General features: G+C 39.0%; 1 protein-coding gene across 1 annotated transcript in view; it reads left to right on the top strand.

Annotated features, from left to right (window-relative positions):
- The window catches only part of Adamts19 (ADAM metallopeptidase with thrombospondin type 1 motif 19), a 201,636-nt gene that overhangs the window by 18,393 nt on the left and 160,904 nt on the right, over nucleotides 1-22,339 (top strand). The gene's annotated exons all lie outside the window — the stretch shown is intronic.

A 22,339-nucleotide genomic window follows, 5' to 3' on the forward strand; every position in this document is an offset into this window, starting at 1 on the left:
GTGGCTAATTTGAAGACTGTTGCTCTTTAATCATAGGCATGATTTGAAGATTGGGTTCCATAAAAGTGGTAAAGCATTAGCCATGAAACATTAGTTTCTAGGTTAAAATAAAGTGGACAAGAACATGCTGAGGTAAATTCCAGTTCCTTCACCCTCACTTTGATTCGATAACCTCAGTTGTTTTCTTTGTAGGCACTATAGATTTCTCCCATTTAATATTTATTTTACCCAATGTGCAAGTTGAATAACAACCAGGCAATTTCTAAGGAAGAAACTGTAAAGGATGTTAGGAAAGAGTGGGGGCTGAATGAAAATAAAATATAACACAGAGCTAAAATGCAAATAGAAAGTGTAAAGGGATCATCAGCATGACAAAAGGCTTCAAATCAATGACCTAAACTTACACTTGAGGGTGACAGGAAGGAGACTGAATAAAGCAAAATGTGAAGAGGAGAAAGAAGTAAACTAAGCAACAAAATATCAATTAAATGAATGCTGTAAGAGTAATGAAAAAAAAAACAGTTAAATGTTGACACTTAAAAAAAGAAATCAACATAACTGAAGAGGATTTTACTCCTCAAGAAAAATAATTAGACAAAAGACCACTCTGCACATTCCAGTGCAGATATTATAGATGTGAGGGCAGGGAAAGGGGGACAAGAGACTCCAGTGAGAAATGAAGTAGTTGGAAATCCAGCCAATCCACACAGTCTCAGACCTGGTAACCCCTTCCCCAACTCCCTGGCTCCTAAATGAACCTGGGAGCATCCTCCACTGATGCCTGTGGCTTGAGTGTAGTCTGGTAGAAGAGTAAGTCCACCCAGTTCCCGAACCTGGAGCTAGACAGTGCGTTTAGGTGTTGATGCTTCAGGAAATCATTGCTTATTTAGCACACACTGCATGTTTTCTTACAGATCTTTCTAAGATGTGGGGAATTATTTATTGTAAAATATTAAAATGACCTAGAAGTATATAAAGAAAGGCTCTCAATGTGAAAATTCTCTCAAGTCACATCATTCAGCAATCTGCTGTCTCTCAAGTCGCATCATTCAGCAATCTGCTGCCACAGAGGTTTCCTGAAGAATTACTCCAAGGCCCCTGAGCAAGCTGCAGCAGAAGCTGCCTGACATCTCCAGGGGACTCTTGAGGCCCTGGTCCTGCAGCAGGTGAGTTTCAGGATTTGAATAGAGGTCTGTTGGAGTTTGAGGTAGGGAGGCAAGAAGAGTGGGCCTTTTATCTGTGCTGCTCCAGGTATGTCCACACAACAGGTTTCTTAATTTCAAAATTATCTAAAATGAAAGTGCTAAAATTAATAATTGCAAGTCAGTTAGTTGAATTAACAGTATAATACAAACACTGCTCATTGTGCCAAACTCCTTCTTACCAAGTCTCAGGTAAGTGCTCCAAACACTTCCCTTACAGCAGAGCCGAGAACCAGGAAGACTGAGGGTCTGTCTGTGAGTCTCTAGGGCATTCCCCACATCCTGTGCCCTCACCGTCCTGCATCATCTCCCAGATGTTTCTTATTTACATTTCTGGAGATCTCCCCAACCCCATGCATCATGATCCATGCACATTTTTGTTCAATTATTTTTTATTGATACGTTTTTAAGTTTTATGGGGTCCCTTTCTTACAATAGTGATAGTTTTAATATGTAGAGGCATGGATAAGTAACATTTACTGTCTTTGCATAATCATACCTTCATGTATGTAGTATAAATGCCACTGCAATTATGTTTCTTTTGTAACTTCAAACCTCACCGGTTGCACTAGAGCGCTCCTTCCTACATGTCTTTGGCCGTTGTGGATGTTAACACTCTTTATTGTCAACAATTTTGATGGATTTCAATGTTTCCTTGCAACAGCTTTTATGTCTTTTCTGCATTACATGCTCATAATCCTTGCTCATTTCCTCATTAGTCTTTTAGTCATTCAATAAATATATAATTCTGTAACTGTAAAACTAAGTAACTTTACGAAAATACATTGGTTAATTTGGCAACACAGATTTCCTGAATGTTAATTTTTCATCAGTGTTGCTTAAGACCTTTATTTTCAAATGTGTGCCTTATGTTGAAGCTCTCTGATACCCTTGGCAGCCAATTTCTTCTCCAAGTCTCCAGATGTAACCACTATTCTCAACATTGTAAACATATTTCCATTCATATTTTTATAATTTGGTTATGTATGTGCATCCATACAAGCATAATATTGTTCTGATTTTTAAAAATGCCTAACTGGAATCATACCGTAGAAGTCTTTCTAGAACTTCCCTTTTTCAAGTCACAGCATACAACACCAATTTAAAACTGACAACTACCCTCCCAAATCCAAAGCAACAGCAAATGTCCTTGTATTCAGCATAGACTGTCCTGATTCTTCTTGTTTCCTCTACTTGTCCATCAATCATTTCATCCTGACACATGCAAAATTTGACTGAATATGTTTTCCAGGATAAAATGACACAAATCAAACAGCAAATTTAGAGGTAGGCCAAATGGAACAATTTATTGTGTAGAGAAACATGTAACATAGCCATTTCTTTTGGGTTCCTAAGGAATTTAAAGATTCTTTGTCTCTCCTTAAACAGTGTTGGAAGCTACTAAGATGTAGAGAATGTTTGAATAAGGGCTTAAAGACTAAAACCGGTCAACTTTTAGTATATGTTATTTATCACAACAATGATACAATTAAAAAAGATACCATTTAAATATTTCATAACAATAAAATAATTTAAAAATTCTCAGTAGCAATTTGATGGAAGTATTTGTGTAGATTTTGTGGTCTTTGACGTCTATATCTAAGTGTTTCAAAAGTATGCTTCATAGTAAATAGTTATCAATAATAATAATAATTAAATAATAATATGACAAATCTAGCTTTTTGTATTTGTCATAACTTGCGCAGTATATTAGCCCACCTGTTAGTGGTCAGTTTTTCTCTTCATGAATCACTATACATATCAAGCATGCACGCATTCATATATACATTGCAAAATATATATGATGATATATATTGATATGTATGTCCATTAATGGAACTGGATTTATAGGTGTGTGTTTATGTCTATGAAATAGTGAATCAATCTCTAAGCTTCCCTGGTGTTCTCATTTCTGTATGCACTTTGCTGTTGAAGCAATTAACCTTATTTTGTCTGTAGCAGAGGTCTGGGACATTATTAATTTAGAACATAATTCAGTAAAACGTGACTTCAATTCTAAATTAATTCAGTCTGCAGCAGAATGCAGTCGTGGGATCGGCCATTTGTATGCATTGCTCTGCTAATTGTTGAATTAAGCCTGAATGGAGTTATACCCACATATGGAGCTGAATTCTGTATGTGGGGCGCACTGAAAAAAAAGTAAGCTTCAGAAAAGTTACTAGACTGAATGAAAGCATGAGGCCCTCTGCATTCTCACTTCCTCTCATGGACTTCACCACAAGGGAATCACACCAGGCTTTAGGGTAGAGTGAACATCTTAACCATGTACAACACAGGTGGGCAGTATTTTGTAGGGTCCGGTATGGTGGTGCTTTGTTTCCTACAGAGATTTGTACTTGTGCAATGTGCTTTTATTATGCAGAGCGACTTTCAGTGGACAGGGGACTGGTAAATGTGAGGTAGGAAAGGACTGCATTAGCTTCACTGCTAGTGCTGCCTCTGTGCTAAGACACTCAGACCATCTCACCTGACAAACCTCAGCCCACATCCTCAGTTGACACAGTGTCACCAATTGGCCACTAAGTCTTCATATTCCAGAGCCTGTGGGGGACATTTCCCATTTAACCTCCTCAACCTGTAGCTCCAGCAGCACTAGGGCATCTAATGCCCTCTTCTGGCTTTCATGAAGCAATCTATTATAGAACTAAAAATAAGTAAATAAACAAACAAACAAATAAATAAATAAAGGTACTGTGAGAAGAAAAATAGACTTAGTCACTGATTTTTCAAAATGATACGGCAGGGCAGACAAGCTTACTTTGGGGATGCTCTTGGCTTCTTACATGAAAGTGTTCTCTACAGCCAGAGCATCTGGTGGAAGTTCCCAGTCTTTAATTGGTGACAAAACCTCTTAGGGTCTCATTTTTTTTTTTTTCACTTGGAAATTCTAAGTAGAAATAGAGAGTAGGTTTTACCCCCATCAGTTGTGAAATAAAATGGTGATAAAAAGACAAAGGTTATGTGGTGGTATTGTGTTCCCCAAAATATTGTGCGAGCTAATAAACATATCTGGGGTCACAGAACAGAACAGCCACAATATTAAACATAGAGGATAGGCAGTGGTAGCTCATGCCTTTAATCCTAGCATTCCAGAGGCAGAGATCTACCTTGATCTCTAGGTATTCAAGGATACAGCCAAGCATGGTGACTCATGCCTTTAATCCCAGAAAGTGAGCTTTTAATCCCAGGGAGTGATGGCAGAAAGCAGAAAGGTATATAAGACGTGAAAACCAGAAACTAGAAGCATTTGGCTGGTTAAGCTTTTAGGCTTCTAGCAGCAGTTCAGCTAAGATCCATTCAGATTTGAGGACTCAGAGTCTTCCAGTCTGAGGAAACAGGATCAGCTGAGGAACTGGTGAGGTGAGGAAGGTATGGCTTGTTCTGCTTCTCTGATCTTCCAGCTTTCACCCCTAATAACTGGCTCCAGGTTTGTTCTTATTAATAAGACCTGTTAAGATTCCTGCTACAAGGTTATCTCAATTATCATCATCTTTAAACTTTCTCAATGACATCTGTTAAATATTTTTGAAGTTAAATGAATTTTATATTGTTTGAGCAGATCTGAGAGGAAGCGTACAAAACTATTTACCTTTTAAGTTCCTGGAAATGTCTGTTGATTTGTTGAGTAGTGGAATGAAGTTTCTCACAACCATCCAAGCCCTAAAATCTTACCCAAACTGTGATGTCTTCCAAATTCTGGTTCTACCAACCATTTCTCCAGTTCCCTATCATGTTTTTAGTGTTAAAATGGACAGGTCTTTAGAAATGAAGCTAATCCTTAATGCTGTTTCTAAGAATTATTTCAGATACACATCATGCATCGTTGTTTGAATCAATGTCAAGTCTATGAACTAAAGAAGAAATGTTGACTAAATGTGGGCAGGTCAGATCAGTGTTTTATTTTTTTAAATTATTTATTTTACTTCACAGCTGCAGTTTCCCCTCTCCCCTCTTCTCCCACCCCCTCCCCACTCCCTTCTGCACCTCCCCACCCCCATCCACTCCTCCTCCATTTCTATTCAGAAAAGGAAGGCCTCTCATGGATGTCAACAAAACATAGCATATCAAAGTTGCAGTGAGACTAAGAACCTCTCCTTGTATTAAGGCTTTAAGGCTGGAAAAGGTGACCCAATATGAGGTCCCAAAAGCCAGTATAAGAGTCAGAGACAGCCCCTGCTCACACTGTTAGGAGTCCCACACAAAGACCAAAGCTACACAACTGTCACATATATGTAGAGTGCGTAGGTCAGTCCCATGCAGGCTCTCTGGTTGTCAGTCTGTTTCTGTGAGCTTCTATGGGTCCAGGGTAGTTTATTCTGTGAGGTTTTTTTTTTTTTTTTTTTTTTTTTTTTTGGTGGAGTCCTTGACTTCTGGCTCCTACAATGCTTTCTCCCCATCTTCTGCAGAATTTCTGAGATTCTCCTAATGCTTGTCTATGGGTCTGCTTCTGCCTCCATCAGTTGCTAGATGCCGCCTCTCTGATGACAGCTGGGCACCAACAGGTCATAGGAGATGGCCAGTTCAGGCTGAAATCAGTGTTTTCTATAGATGTTTCATCTAGAGAATAAACACTGAACTGCTCTTAAGTAAATGCTTATTCCATAAACAACCCATTAGGTGGCTACATGTAGAAGTCACATTATTTTCAATTCATTTTTAATCTTGAGAAATAATTTTTCCTGCAAACTTGATTTCTCTAATGCATTTGTGGGTTACTTTCAGTGGAGCTTCTGGACACCGCATACGTACATGCTTAGTTAAGACTTAATGCAGCATTGACCCTCAACATATTTAGAGCCATCCCTCTGGTAGAGGCGTTACTCCAGGGCACGTTACTCAGATAACCATAATTAGTTCTCTACTTCACCAGTTTATTTCCAAGGAAATGAGCGTGAAGTGGCATCTACTTGTTTCCCTGATTACTGGTCAGGTTGAATGTTTTTCTATGTCATCAATCATTATGGTTCCTTCTGTGTGAATTCGTATCTTGCGACTTGAAACTCTCCTACTCTATTACCTTTATAACAGGACTATTCATTATTTAATATAGTTATTCTATATGTTACAGATAGTTTTTCCATCCTACCAAGTTGGTTTACTATGAAGAAATTCATCAAGTTTATATTTTAATATACTTAAATTTCAAAATATAAACAATATAATTGCATGTAGTGTGTCTTTACTAAGACCTTCATTTTTTTTCACATCATAATCAAATATTTTAGAATTAAAGAATTTCAGTAAAAGGCAAGTTATAGAATGATGCACAGACTTTGTTGCTCGCTGAATTAAAACATAGTATTATGTATTTGAGATGGGTGTGCACCTGCTTATAGAATGTTAATGTCTGTAATGAATCAGATCAAATGGACAAGAAGAATTAATTTTAGACATAAATAAAGGGACATAGACATGAGGGTAGATGTCAAAGAGATCTGGAAACTTGTGAAAACTATTTTGTCAGTGAGTGCTTGTGTGTTCATTCATTTTTCTTTTTAATAGAAACTGTTACATAAGAAGATGTTTAAAGGATCTGCTCATTCATATTCTTAATTCCATGGTCATAATTTGAAAGTTACTATATTTTTTTTATTACCTGTCTGTTTTTCTATGATTACTGAATTGTTTTTAAAGTTCAAAGAGCATTTATCATTTTAAATATATTCAACATAACACATGGGTTTAATAATTTGGCAACAGAAGCATTGGTCAAAGCATTTGTGGAGGCTACATGTCATGTGTCTTTCCTGGAAGTGCCATTATTGACCTTATTTACTTGGTGATGGACTTTGGGTTGACTTCTGTTTTTTTGTAAATCATAATTTTTGAAAAGTTAATTTGTGGTTTCTGCTTTGTCATGCTTTTTGAGGGTGATATTTTGCAATCTAGTGTAGCCATCAGATTTTGTCTATATACTTTCCTTTAACAGTAAGTGCAACAAAACAGAGCAAGGATGGTTTTGCTAAATGTATCCAAAGAATACATTACTAGAACTATAATTATGGAGTAAAAAAGTAAAATAGCATGATTCCACATGATTTCCCAAAGGGCATTCATTTGTGGGGCCACCAGTGACATTTGAATTACCAGTTCATTTTACTTACAAAAGCTACGTATTATTATTTTATTTTTTTATTGTTGCTTGAAATAATGAAATTATGCCTGATTTTTGGAACTTCCATTATTTTATTTACTATCTAAGATGGATTCCACAACTATTTCACTGTTCATTTCCTTTGCCAGCTGCTAGGGTCTTGGTGATCCGCTCTCCGTAGAACCGCTGTGATAAAGTCGCATCGACAGTAAATGTTAGTTGAACCTCAACTTTTCTTTTTCTAAAAGTTTAAGATCGTGGAATCACCTTTTGTTTTAACAATTAGTTTTTTTTTTTATAGTTACGTATTTACATATTTAAGATTTAATTAGCCACAATGATAATATTTAGATAGAATTCTACTTATCTACTTATTTATTATTCAGTGTGTGTGTGTATGTATGTGTGTGTATGTGTGTATATTATGTGTGTGTATGTATGTGTGTGTATGTATGCATGTGTGTGTGTGTGTGTGTGTGTGTGTGTGTGTGTGTGTGTGCTTGTGCTTGTGGAGGGCAGCTTTGAGTGTCCTTGTTTCAAGTGCCGTCCATCTTTTTTTTTTCCCCTGCAGGATAGAGATAGAGTCTCTCACTGGAACTTGCTAAACAGGGTAAGCTGCTTACCCTGGTGACCCACCTCACTCCACCCCCTCAGAGCTGAGATTACAGATGTTCACCACCAGGCCCAACTTTTAACACAAGTTCTGGGCAGCAAACTCAGGTCCTTGTGCTTGCAAAACAAGCACTTCACCAATGGAGTCATCTCCGCAGCTCCAAACCTAACTCTTCAAATGTAGATTTATTGTCAGTCAAGAGGTATACTTATAGAAGCACCCTGGTACTGTTTGTTCATTAATTATAATTAATGCTAGATAAAAAATGAGTGATTCTTTTGATTTTATTTGTTTAACTGCTGAAGATTGAACCCAGGACCTCACATGTAACATGCAACACTCTACCACTGAGCTGTATTCTCAGCCTTAATGTGATTCTCATTCAGATTAGAAATGTGAAAAATAATTGATAGGTTTTTTTTTTATTCATGAATAATAGAATCAGTATCCAAAAGTTTTATAACAATGGAGAACTTACAAAAATAAAAAATCTGCAATTATTTTAAATAAAATCTTGGATAGAAACAAATTTCCTCAACTCTTCTTTTCTTTTGTATGTAAGATAGAGGCTACAGGTGACAAATATTATCTATTTTATAAGAATCTCTTGTAAGTTTCTTTTTTCTGTGTCTTGTTGATGGGTTGCTTTCAAATACTCCCTTTTCTTTTCAAACTACAAAAATAATATTAAAGTTGCAAAATCTGTATGTGTGAGTGATGAACTTTTATGTTGGATATTTTTAACCTCTTTCATTCAAATTTAAATTCCCTGTGGCATTAAGGAAATAAAGGACCGAGTGGTAGATGCAGGTATCTTTTTATTCAAACTATAAGCAAGTAATTGCCCATGTTGTAGAGTAGTTACTGTGCAGTATTTGTGTCCTGCTCCATCTGGACTGACAACCTAAGTGTCTACTGCATGCCAGCGATTCTGAATCATGAAATGTTATGTCACACCCTCTTGAACTCTTGTTCATAAATAAGAGATCTTGGGTATCTCAGTACCTAACTGACATTCAGCCTGGCACATTTACATTCTGTACTTAATTAGTTCCCTCTTCTTTTTTTCTTCAGAGTGTTTCTGTTCAGTTATCTAGGTCCATCTGACTTTGTCCAAAATCATATTGTGATTCCTGTGTGTTTCTTTTTTACACACTATACATCCAAGCACTAATACATTATGCTTTTTCTACCTTCAAACATCATTCTGAATCTGTCCTTTTCACTGTTACCAATATCATGCTCCCTTGAACTGTTAAGTTTCTTGTCTGAATTGTAGAAGCCTCTCTTTGCCTGTAGCCTTACCTTCAAAGTAACCAGAGTGAATCATTTTTTGATAAGTCCAAACATGTTACTTGTAACATTTATAATGGCAAACCATGTACAATGCAGATAAAAATGAGGAGTACAAACATCTACCTTATTTTAAGGGTTACTTTGAACTGGAAGGTAAAGAATTCATTTGGGGAATGGGTGGAAGATTAAGCTAAGTTGAACCAACACACTGTTCTATGTTTAAACATCTGACAAATAAGGGTTGGTGTTTATTAAATTTTGGGGGTAACTATGAGAGCCTCCTCTTACCCAGCACTTGCTTTTGTTTTTGTTTTATCGGTTTGTTTTCTTTTGGTGCTGTTGTTTAGTTTTGTTTTTAGAGTCAAAGTCCTACCCTACAGCCCAGACTAGCCTCAGACTCATGGTGATCCTCATGTGAGTGGTTCTCTGCTAGCTTTCCTATACTCTCCTATTTCAGGTCATCCTGAGTGTAGGAGCATTGCCATGTTTTAGGATTCAAACAACCAAGACCCAAGGCAGACTCAGGAGAAAATCCAACTAAAAACTATGGGAATGACAAGATAGAAAATCATATTGAGGCAGAAATGGTCATGGTCACTGGGCTATGAACACAACTTGTCATATGTCTGAGGTCTGAAAGCATCTAGGATACAGAAACAGAATTTACTCTGAAAAGTGAGGACTGGAAATATCCTGGATCTTTAATAATACTTATTCCAAGAATTGCTACTATCCAGTAGAGGCCTAAATTGCCTCAGCATGGTGACTGCTTATGGGTGGTTAAGAAGAACAAACAGAACTTTAACTATTTATCAATGATGTTGATGAATGACACTTTTCTACATGGAATTTGGAGCCTAAACCAACCTCTAATGTCTTGTCTTGATGCTCCCGTGTTTACAGATGCTTTACTGAAAGCATGATGTCTGAGGAATGTCCTGGATGGCTGAGTCAGAATGTAAGACGTCTTGGATTTCAGAGTGTATCCTGTATTATATTGGTTATTTAGGTCTATTGTTTCCTAAGGCTGCATATAAAAATCAGCATATTGCATTAACATTTTTAGCCTCAGCAATCTCTGATGAAGTATATATAAAATGAGTGAATGAAGAAATATTAGGAGGCAAAAAATATTCAGTTACGTTTGGTTAAGAAACCACTCATGTGGGTAAGAACTCTGTCAGCACAAGGCTTATCTCTCTCACACAATAAACATGCCTTTGTGATTTGTTAATGCAAGTCAGAGTGGAGATGGGAGAGAATTATTCAAGAATCTTAAATGGAAAAAGCCACCACTCACCTCATTTTGCTGTTATATTGCAAATGAGAAAGGGACTTAATATCTACAAAAGTAAACTTTTATTGTTTGGAGATACTTCAGATTGTTTTCTTTAAAAGTAGAAAAAGATTTAAAAAGAATCACTTGCTGTATTTCCTGCTTCTAGCATAGTAGTCAATGTGTTGTCTACGCTTGGTAAATCCTATTAAATAAACGAATTGACTGTATTCATTTGACCTTTAATTGACTCCTAAAAATCCGTTGCAGCACTTTTCCATTCTCTGAGTACCGATGCTACGGTCCTAAATAGTTTGCTTCACTAATCTTGTTTCCATGGTAAAATGAATCTGCATCGTCTCTCTTGGGGTATGTAGGAGGTTGGCAGCATCTCTGTCAATTGTGAGGTCACCAGTAAGACCTGGCAGTGATGTGTGCTTCTCCAAGTGCAGCTGTGAGCCTTTCTCTGTGGTCTCATTCAGCTCCACTTCCAACCCAGAACTGGGCTGGAATTGCATGAGATAAGCATCACAAGTGTTCGTCACCATGGTGAGCAGCTCCCCAAATTGTCCAGTGACTAACACTTAACAACGAGGGGCATCACTGAGCACACCAGTCATTCAGTGCTAGCATGGGTGGGGGCTTCAAAGCCACTTTTCCTTTGTTGTTTATGAAATATCATAGGTCAAGTAAAGTTATTTCATAAATCCACACTCTCCTTCTGATGGTACAATATGGAGATCGGATATATATATATTTTTCATTTGTACCAAAAGAAAACCATGTTGTTAGAGGCTCTCACCAAGCCTGAGGAGGAAGGCCCAGGAATGTTCCTTAGCTTTGGTTTTGCTGTTGATTTAAACAACAGCCCCAGCACATGTGTTTGATCATCCTGCATAGCACTTTTTTTTTTTTTTTAACTTTCCCCATGTACGTTAGACAGGGACAGCAGCTTCCTCTGACTAAATGATGCAGGGCTTATTTCTAGATTTTCTTCAAAGATGCTTCTAGAAAGAGAATTCATTTTGTAAAGTATAAAATCTACTCTGTTTTATTTTTTTATTTTATCTTCCATCCTGTCTGTTTCTGGCTCCCTTTTCTACTTCACAGCTGTAAGACCCTGGGGTTTGATTTTAAATCTTCTCTGTTCTGTCCCTACGTATCCCCTCTAGAAAGCGTCATTCATTTCTATGGCTTGGTATTTTATCTCCCACAATTTTTCCAGCTTACGAACTTCTCCTTGAGTTTTATGTGTCTACTTGAATTCTGCCCGTGGAAGTCTCACACATGTCAAACCTAGTAAGTTCTCACCAGAAAAGCATGATTCTCTCCACCCACAGTCCAGTTCGTCGGTGAGGTCTGGCTTTGATGTCCTCATTACAGACTCCCGTTTTCCCTTCTTTCCTACTTAAGCCAGACACTCCCAAGTCACCCTTAACCATTCTGTGACCTGGTTCCCTCCTTGTTCGGTATCAAATCCCTGACACATTTGGGAGAGTGCCCTCCGGTTTGGGTGAGATTCCAAAATAAACTTGTAACGTGTTGAAATTTCTCCATGTCTTCAGTCTAGCCGTGATGGTCTTGCACCTGGACTGCTGGGACAGATTTCAAGTTGATCTGCTTCATTCAGCTTTCATCTCCATTAAGTACATTTTCCCAAAAAAGCAAAACAAACTAAAAAAGAACAAGAATAGTTTTCTTTGGAGTTTATATCAGATTATGCCACTCACTATGTGCTTCCAATTACCCTCCAACTAAAACTGAAATGTGCTATAGTCCTAAGCACCTGAGCGCCTGCTGGGTGCTCTGCCATCCTGGATATTTGGTTTCTTCTGCCCTTCTGTGACTCCCTCACTGGTGTAGCTGTCACAGCAGTTACTAGTCTCCAAGCTAAACACTGGTTTGTCTCTAGGTTTTCCTCACTGATTGGCTCCACCCTCAGGCCAACATTGCCCTTTAAGCACTGTGGTGCCTGCAAACAAGTCTCCTGCCTCTGTATCTTTCCATCTCCATCCTTTAAAGTGTACCTGGACCTCCATACGCATGTGTCCCCCCACAAACACACATACCCATATGCATCTTAGATAAATTATCTGCATGCATAGATAATCTTAAAAGTCAATGTCTACTCTAAGTCTTTTTAAGCCCATTTACAGAATTAGAAAACTATTACCATTACCTAATTTTGGAATATTTTCCTGACTCCAAAAAGGAACTTTCTATTCATTAAGAGTTACTTCCAGTCCCCCTTTCTTGCCTAGTCTCTGGTAAAGACAATCTACATTGCATCTCTATAGATCTCTTTATCTAGAACTGTTCAACAAAACCGAGCCATGCTTAAGATGCTTTTGTGTTGCTTTCTTTAACTTAGAATGTTTTTGAGATTTAGTTATGTTGAAACTATAACAATACTTACTTCAACATTGCTGGACCGTATTACACCATGTCAGCAGTTATTAACCAATGGGTCACAACCTGTTGGGGAGCATTAAATAGCCCTTTCACGGGGGTCACATGTCATATATCTTCCATATCAGATATTTACATTATGTTTCACAACAGTAGCAAAATTACAGTTACGAAATGGCATTGAAAATGATTTTAGGGTTGGGGGTTCCCATAACGTGAGGAACTGTAGTAAAGGGTCGAAGCAGCAGGAAGGTTGAGAACTGCTACATGGTGTGAAAATACACTTGGTGTGCCCACTCATCAGTTGGAAGATATCTGTGTTGTTTCAGTCTTTGTGATATTATTAAAAAAGATAGTGTTAGTATCAACATTAGATCACAAGGTTTTATGTGGAGGCCATTTTCATTTATCATGGGTACAGACCTAGGGATATACATGCTAGATCTTAAGATAACTCCCCACAAAACATTGTGAAAGAATGAGCAATGGATTTCTAGCAGTAGTTCATACACCCACCAACACTCTGTCTTCTCTCCCCACGTTTATTGAAAATAGATTTATATTTCTCAAGTATATCCTGATTACAGTTTCCCCTCCCTCTATTCTTTGACTTTCTTCCCACTTCTCATCTTGATTTACTTCCTTTCTGTCTCTCATTGGATTATAAACAGGCATCTAAAGGATAACAATAAAATAAAATATAAGAGAAAACAAATACTAACACATCAGAGTTGGACAAAACAAAACAACAACAAAAAGACAGAAGGAAAAGAGCCCAAGAGAAGGTACAAGAAACAGAGACTCACTCATTTGCCCAGAAGAATCCCATAAAAACACTAAATGGAAGCCATAATATACACACAGTCCGGTGCAGGCCCTGTGCCTACTTTCTCAGTCACTGTGGGTTCCTATGAGCTTTGCTCATGCTGATTTAGAGGGCCTTATTTTCTTGGTGGACTCCATCCCCTCTGGCTCTTACACTCTTTCTTCTTCCTCTTCCCCAGGATTCCCTAATCTCTGACAGGAGGGATTTGATTGAGACATCCATATAGGGCTGAGTGTTCCAAGGTATCTCACTCTCTGCATACTATCTGACTGTGGCTCTCTGTTCCCATCAGCTGCAGGAGGAAGCCTCTCTGACAATGGCTGAGCAAGGCACTGAGCTATGAGGATAGAAGAATGTCATTGAGACTCATTTTATTGCTATGTTCTTTTAGTAGAACAGTAGTATTTGGTTTTATCCTTGGCCCCTAGGCTAAGGTCACGCTCACCAAAACTGTGTTGGATGTAGGTTCTGTGGTGGTTTGAATAAGAATGACCGACATATGCTCATGTATTTGAGTGGTTGGTCACTAAGGAGCAGTTGTACTTGACAGGGATTAGGAGGTGTGGTGCTGTTGGGAGTGGGTGTGGTCATGTTGGTGGAAATGTACACCAAAAAGGAGCACAAGGAAGTATAATAAAGCCAAGTCCAGTGCTCAAGGAGATAAAAAGTTTAAAGAAAGACTCAATGTTATATGGAATAAAAGGAGAGGTAATCTCAGGGTAAGATCCCACCCAGCTAAGCTTCCATCTTGTGAAAAAGAATTACAGAAAAATTTAGGGCTTGGTATGGTGGTGCACACCTTTAATCCCTGCACTGAGGAGGCAGAGGCAGGAAGATCTCTGAGTTGAAGCCCAGCGTGGTCTACAGATAGAATTCCAGGACAGGCAATCTTAGGCAGTGGAAGAAACCATAGAATACAGAAACCTGATGCAGATGTAATTGAAGGAATGGGCCATGTTATAGACCCAGTAAGCAGTAGAACTTGGCAGCTTGCGCAACATGAATCTGGCATTGGAGTCAAGGACACTAGAAAGGAGTTATGAAATCTCCCTTCATGACTAAGGGAAGCAATTGAGGCCAGACATGTATCAGTGTCATCCCTGCATGAAGGTCCAGAGAAGCCATCCTGTGAAGCTGTAAGTGAAGTGGTTGCCATGGAGACCCCAAGATATTGCCAATGCCAGAGCTGTGGTATAACTGCTGAGGGAAGCTACAGACTGGGTGTGGAACACTCTTCCCAAGAGAGAGAAGTATGTTGCTGTCAATAAAGCTGAAAGGGGTTGGAAATCTGAAGAGCCCTTTTACATGAGACACAGAGATGCCGAGTTCAGAGTTTGCCCTGCTGTGTTTAGGTCTTGCTGTGGTCCAGTGTTTACTTACTGTGCTTACTCTCTTTCCTCCTTTTTGGAATGGTAATGTATACTGTGTGTAACTGTATGTTAGAAGTATGTGATCTGTTTTTTTAGTTTTACATGGGGTTACATTTAAAAGATAAACCAAGTGTATCAGACTTTCAACTTTGGACTTTTAAGCAGTGTTGAGCCTGTGACAGAGTATAGGGACTTTTGAAGTTGGACTGAATGCATTTCTACATTATGATATGGCTTCAAGCTTATGTGGGCCAGGAAGTGGAATGTGGTGGTTTGAATAAGAATGGTCCTCATGGGCTCATATATTTGAATTCTTGGCCGTTAGGGAGTGGGCTACTTGACAGGGATTAGGAGGTATGGCCTTGTTAGAGTAAGCATGGCTTTGTTGGAGGAAATATGCCACTGGGAATGGGCTTTGAGGTTTCAAATGCTCAAACCAGGCCCAGTGTCTCTCTCTCCTCTTGCTGCCTGTAGATTAGGATATAGAACTCCCAGCTACCTCTCCAGTACCATGCCTGCCTGCATGCTGCCATGCTTCCTGTCATACTTCCTTCCATAGTGATAATGGACTTAACCTCTGAAACTGTAAGCCAGTCCCAATTAAATGCTTTCCTTTATAAGAGTTGCTGCTGAGCAGTGGTGGCGCATGCTTTTTAATCTCAGCACTTGGGAGGCAGAGCCAGGCGGATCTCTGTGAGTTTGAGGCCAGCCTGGTTTACAGAGCAAGATCCAGGACAGGCACCAAAACTACAAAGAGAAACCCTGTCTTGAAAAACAAAGCACACAAACAAACAAACACAAATAGGGTTGCTGTGGTCATGGTGTCTTTTGACATCAATAGTACACTGACTAAGACTGGTTTCATCTCATGAAGTGGGCCTTAAGTCAAATCAGATATTGGTTAGTTACTCTCACTAGCTTTGTGCTACCATTGCCCTAGCGTATTTTGCAGCCAGAACACCATTGTAGATCCAAGGGGTTGTGGCTATGTTGGTGTTTACTTTTCTCCTTTGGTGGCATGCAGGGTACCTTCCTGTACTAAAGATGTTGGAACATAGAGGTGAAGTCTTTATGTAGGCACCAGTTTTGACACCTCCATGTTCAATGAGTTGTGTGTGTGTTGTTTTTGGCAGTGGGGCCTTGTTGTCAGTTTGTGGAGAACATCCTATAGTGTTGGCAACAGTCGGGGTTGTCTGGGGAGTCTCATGGGACCCATTTGGCTAACAAATCAAATAAATATCATGGAAAAATATTATCCTGCCTGTGCTGCTTTCTTGATTTCTGCGTTCTAGGAACAATTTCCTTTCTCCCAATACTCACCTCTGTATAGCTGCAGCATGCATTATTTATTTAATATAGTTATCTTACTAACTGTTTCTCATGTTTAAATGCATCCTTATCTATCCTGTAGGCAGCAGGTGCAAACATATTGTTATAATTTTAGAGTGTTTGTTTTTGTGAGCATGATGTGTGCACACTGACTTCCATTTGTGTCTTCTAGCTTCCCACATTGCCTTGCTGTTTGACAGGATTCTGCTAAGAAACTGTCTTTCCCCCACTTACGATCTTTTTTTTTTTTTTCATGTGATTTCTTATATTTTTTACCATAGGTCTTATCTGAAATGCTGTTTCCCTAGGAAGGCTTTATTTCAGCCACCCTCTCTAGCCCCTCATCACCTTGTTTGTTTCTGTAATGATACTTGCTTCAGTTTGAAATTTTTAAAGTGTATTTATCCAAATCCATGTTTTTTTAGGGTGTGGGGTGGGTGGGTGGGATCTGTGCCATTACTTTAGTATGCCAGATTCATGAAGATAGGAATCAATGTGTTTTCATCACTGGATCCTCTCGAAGTTACAATTTCTATTGCTGTGAAGAGATACCATGACCACCATGGCAACTCTTATAAAGGAAAACATGCAATTGCGTGGCTTGATTACAGTTCAGAGGTTCAGTCTATTATCATTATGGTGGGACATAGTGGTATGCAGGCAGACATGGTGCTGGAGAAGGAGCTGAGAGTCCTACATCTTGCAGGCAACAAGAAGTGGTCTGAAACACTGGGGAGTATCTTGAACATATGTGAGACCTCAAAGCCCACCTCCACAGTGACACACTTCCTCCAAGAAGTCAAGACCATGACTACCCCACAAGGCCACACCTCCTAATAGTGCCATTCCTTTTCGGGGGGCATTTTCCTTTAAACCACCACAGACCCTTGTACACTGCTTGCTCTATGCCAGTTCTCCAATAAGAACACTCATAAGGCGTGCTACACAGTTGTCAGGAAGATGCAGGGGAACAAAACGAAACAGAGTGCATATTAGTAGACTGATTATCAACTCAGAGTTTATAACTTGACTTCATCCCCATTATCATGCATTTTCTCTAAATTAAAGCTTCCATAGACAACACAAATGATTTATTAAAATTGCTATAAGCAATGAGATTATAATGGAATGAATGGATACAAGTATATGACCATCAGTCTCATCACTTAATATAAACAAATAGCAAACGGGATCGCTAATCCCAGTCACGAAAGCATATGACAATTTTGACAGCAGGACAAACAGCTCATTTTATCCCATCACCACAGACCCTATCACATTCATTTGTTTCTTCAACAAAGAGGCCAGAACACATTTGTCATCAGACTCATGTGTATGCATGCCTCTGTGTGTGTGTGTGTGTGTGTGTGTGTGTGTGTGTGTGTGTGTATGTGTGTGTGCTTGTGGTGGTTGTTCATATGCGTGCTCATGCATATGGAGGCCAGAACACAGCTATTTGTCATCAGATACATGCATGTGCGTGCCTGTGTGTGTGTGTGAGTGTGTGTGCCTGTGGTGATTATACATATGTGTGCTCATGCATATGGAGGACAGAGTACAGCCCTGGATGTCATTTTTCAGATGCTATGTAGTTTATTTTCATGACAGTGTCTTTCATTTGTACTAGAACTCAACAAATAATTTAGCTTTTCCCACCAGGTATCCCCAAGGATCTACTTGTCCCTGCACATCCCCTCCTCCACACCAGCACAGGGATTACAAGTGTGTCCTTGCCACCATGCCTGGCTTTTTTTTTTTTGCACTGGATGTAGAGAGTGGACTCAGGCAAGCACTTCACTAAGCCTTCTCCACAGCCCCAAGACAAGATCATTTCAATTGATTCTTAAATTCCTATCTCTATCCCATGTCAGAGGAAACACAGGAAAGCACAATGGTTTATAAGGAAATGGACAGAGAGCGTATGTTTCACTGTTAGATGAAGAATCTGTTCTTGTGTAAGTATCATGTAAATAAAATACGACTGTGTTGAAAGAACATGACACAAGAAGCCAGCATGAGGCTTCCTGCAGTGAAACCTATATCTCTGTCCAAGAAAAGATAGAAAAGACAGAAACCAAAGGGGCTTGTTTTGAAATGCAAACCACTTCAGCTATGGAAGGGCCCTGGGCTTCCTTCTAATCATCCCCCCTCTGCATCCCTCTTCCAGCTGTAAGACACTGCATTTCCTCACAGTTGCCACGTCTCATCAGTGCCCATGTCTGGACCTTCTGTAGAATACCCCCTGCCCCTGCCCACAAACCTGGGCACAGCTATCACCTCTCAGAAGTTGCCTCATCTACAGGACCATCCCCACAGCAAATTTTAACTCTTGCATAGACCTGAGAACTACCTGCATTCATATTAGACATATGTAACTTCTAATTGTTCTGTTTGGACTCAGACATCTCAGCAATGTATAACCCCCTTCCATTTTTCCTTGTTCTGAAATATGGTTTTAGGTTGTGGGAAGACCTCTCATAAACTTAACCAAAAACATTCATTTGATAATTGAAATATTCATTCCCCAATCAACTTCCAACTCACGTCAGCAAGAATTTGCCTTTTGTGCGTGCTCCACTATAAGCCTTTCTTGGAATGAACAGCATCTGTGTAAAGGGGAACTAAGTCAGCATTCTTGGCATTTCCAGCTTAGACTTTTCTATTTGGGCCTGGGCTTCCTCTGGTTCTTCAACAACTGGAGCTGGAAGGGATGTTCAGAAGGAAGAAAATATTCTTTGTTGACTAACAGTAGTATGGGTATTGCTTACTGGATGTTTAAAGTAGACATTCACTCACAGGCCATTTGTAGGTTTGGGAAAGACTCTCCCATAGAAACTCTTCAGCCCCCAAGGCTTGTCCTAAGAGACAGGACTTCATCCTATGTAATTGTCTCTTTTATCTCCAGCTTTGGTCCTTAGGTCTCTATCTGTCCAGGAAACTTTTAGGCTGTATTCCAGATATGTTTTCTAATCATGGAAGAAGACACAGACAGTAATCAATGGATACGAGATCGTACAGAACTTAAACAATTATTAAGCAAGGTATATTTTTGACTCAGATAAATGGTACCTTTTCTCCTGGTAATGAAAGAAGGTGCCTGATAAGGAGCCTTTGAAGCCTTTTTCATAGTGGACTGAAAGCCTGATCTCTGCTTGCACAAAGCTGCTACTAAGAAGTTTTGACTGAAAAAAGGGTTGAGTGAATGGGTAGCTAATAAAATTGACACCCATTGGAAAAATAAGTGATTATATCTCCTTTTAAAAACACACAAAAGGGTTGTTTAACGCTATTAAGAAACAAATTATTAAATGTGAGAATGGAGGAGAAGATCCAAACATGTATGAGTTTGTCTACACATATATAATGTCCTGTGATATGTTTGTATGCACATCTAAAAGTATGTGTGTGTGCATGTATATGTATGTTAATTGACTAGAAATAAATCGGTATTCATGCTCATGTACAATATTCTATGTGATGGATTTGGGGATGATGATTTTCTTTCTTTAACTGTATAAAATGTTCAGTTACTTAAAATTTCTATTGTTATGTTCATAAGACTTAAAAAAAACAAAAACAAAAGAGAGACTTAAAGACAGACTAAAAACCTAAAATCTTCTATGGGACGATTATTGGTCACCTCCAACTGACAGAGCCTGTGGATGAAGCACTCAGTTCACTTGGACAGTCAACTGTGCTTTTGGCAGCTCGGGAGTGCAGCCACACAAAACCACTCAAGATAAAGTTCAGAGCCCTCAGAGAGATGTTTTTCTCCTCTGAATTGTGAGGGGTAAGGCCTGGCCTTGCTGTTGATATCAAAGTTTGGATGTCTACCATCTGTGAGGTGCTGTGCCTGACATCCAATTCCTTAGTGCAGAATTTTTTAAAGATGAGGATTATTTGAAATAACAATCACATGGCAAGCTTAGCTTTCTGCAGAAAGCCTCCCAAAGGCAATGTGCACTTGGAGCCAGGCTTCTTTGGTTTGAATCCTTGTCATCACCACGTGCTGGTTTGTAATCTTAGGACGCAATAAATCTTTTGGAAACTCACTTTTCGCAACTATAAAACTAGTGAATTAGCAAGTGTGTTCCAAGATCAGTGTGCAGATTAAGTGAAGTAATATGTATAAAGCACTTGCCACATAAGAATTCTGTTGTCTTGTTTTCATGTGAATGTTTAAAAATAAGTTTAAAAAAGAAAAATATAAGTAACTACATATACTTTCAGCATGCAGGTGCTGGATAGATATTTTGTCAATGACACAGACTGGGTCATTTGAGAAGAGGGAATGTTAATTGAGGAATTGTCTCCATCACATTGCTTTTTGGGCATGTCTGTGGGGTATTATTATTATTATTATTATTATTATTATTATTAATGATGGTTTATGAGGGCCTAGTCAACTGTGGGTAGTAGTAACTTTGGCAGTTGCTCATGGGTTGTAGAAGAAAGCAGACCTAGCAGTGCAGTAAGCAGTGCTCCTCCATGGTCTCTGCTTCAGTTCTTGCCTCCAGATTCCGGCCCTGGTTGAGTTCCTTCCCTCAGTGATGGACTGTGATCTAGATATGCAAGCCAAATGAACTCTTTTCTCCTCTAGGTTGTCTTTGGTCATCATTTTATCCCAGCAACTGAAAGTAACTAGAACAGTGGGTGAGTAGAAAATAGATGGGACCATGAGAAGAAATGTGCACTCTGAGAAGTGTTAGTTCAGTTCAGAGAGAATGATGATTCACAAAGTGAGATCATGGAAATGAAAGACGAAGAAAGTAGATTTAAAAGGAAATAAGATTATTGGGGTGGAGTTTTGGAATGGTCTGTCTATGAGGGGTTATCTAAGCAGTGAGTTATAAAGGCAGAGAACATACAGTGACCAAAGATTAGCTTTGGACTGAGGAATAAAGCCTGTTTGAAACGTACTTGGTACATCAACTGGCATTATTATCATTGTACTGGCTTTGTTCAGACATCCATATTGTTGAGGTTTCATGTGTGCATTTTCCTGTCAGTGTTTAGGAGACACTGTCTAGCACTATTTATCCTAATTTCTTAAGATCTCTTCTTCCCTTCTGTTAATTTCTCTGAGCCTTAGATGTGGGAGTTGCATTGCAGATGTGTCATTTGGGGCTTGGGTACACGACTACCATTTATTCTTTGAATTTTGTCCAGTTATCTCTGTCTTTAGCTCTGTATGTTGCAAAGAGAAGCTGTCATTTTTAGATGAAGAGCTACAGGTGGTCAATGGCTGCTGAAAAAGGGTCAGTCACTTTCCTTTAGGGCTATGTAGGTTGTCTGATCCGAAGTTGTCTGTCCTGGACACATGTTCATATGTGCATTGTTGAACAGATTCAGGAGTTTGTATACATATGTGCATGCTTATATAGACATAGGTTGACATGTAACAATAATAATTAAAGATGAGATCAGGACTTTGGTGAGGGAAGGGTGAGCAATGGGAGGAATTGGGAGGGGGTGAGGAGAGTGAGTGATATAGACTGTTCATGTATGAAGTTCATGCAAAATTTTAAGTTAAAAAGTAGGGAGATAACAAGAAGTGTGGCAGAGAACATTTGGGGATATTGGGAAATTCTGGCTATTCTTGTAATGATCCCTAGGTCACGACTTAGAGAGGTGGTGTTGACTTTGGGAGTTTGAGTGAAGAGAGAATGGTCAGTAAAATATAAATCTGCCAGAGAACAAATTTAGAATGATGTTTTAAAACCAAAATTTATCTTGGAAATTTGGAGCCTCCAATGCTCCTCCTCACTTTGTGATTTTTAAGCAAGCCATGCAGCATTTCCAAGGTCCTATTTTCTTGATTCTAAAACTTCAGTAATCCCCAGCTGATTTTTAAGTGTCTTTCTATTATTATACTTTTATGATTCCCTTTGAAACTTTTTGGC

The sequence above is a fragment of the Onychomys torridus genome, chromosome 13 (genome assembly GCF_903995425.1).
Source record: "Onychomys torridus chromosome 13, mOncTor1.1, whole genome shotgun sequence".
In the NCBI taxonomy this organism is placed as follows: Eukaryota; Metazoa; Chordata; class Mammalia; order Rodentia; family Cricetidae; genus Onychomys; species Onychomys torridus.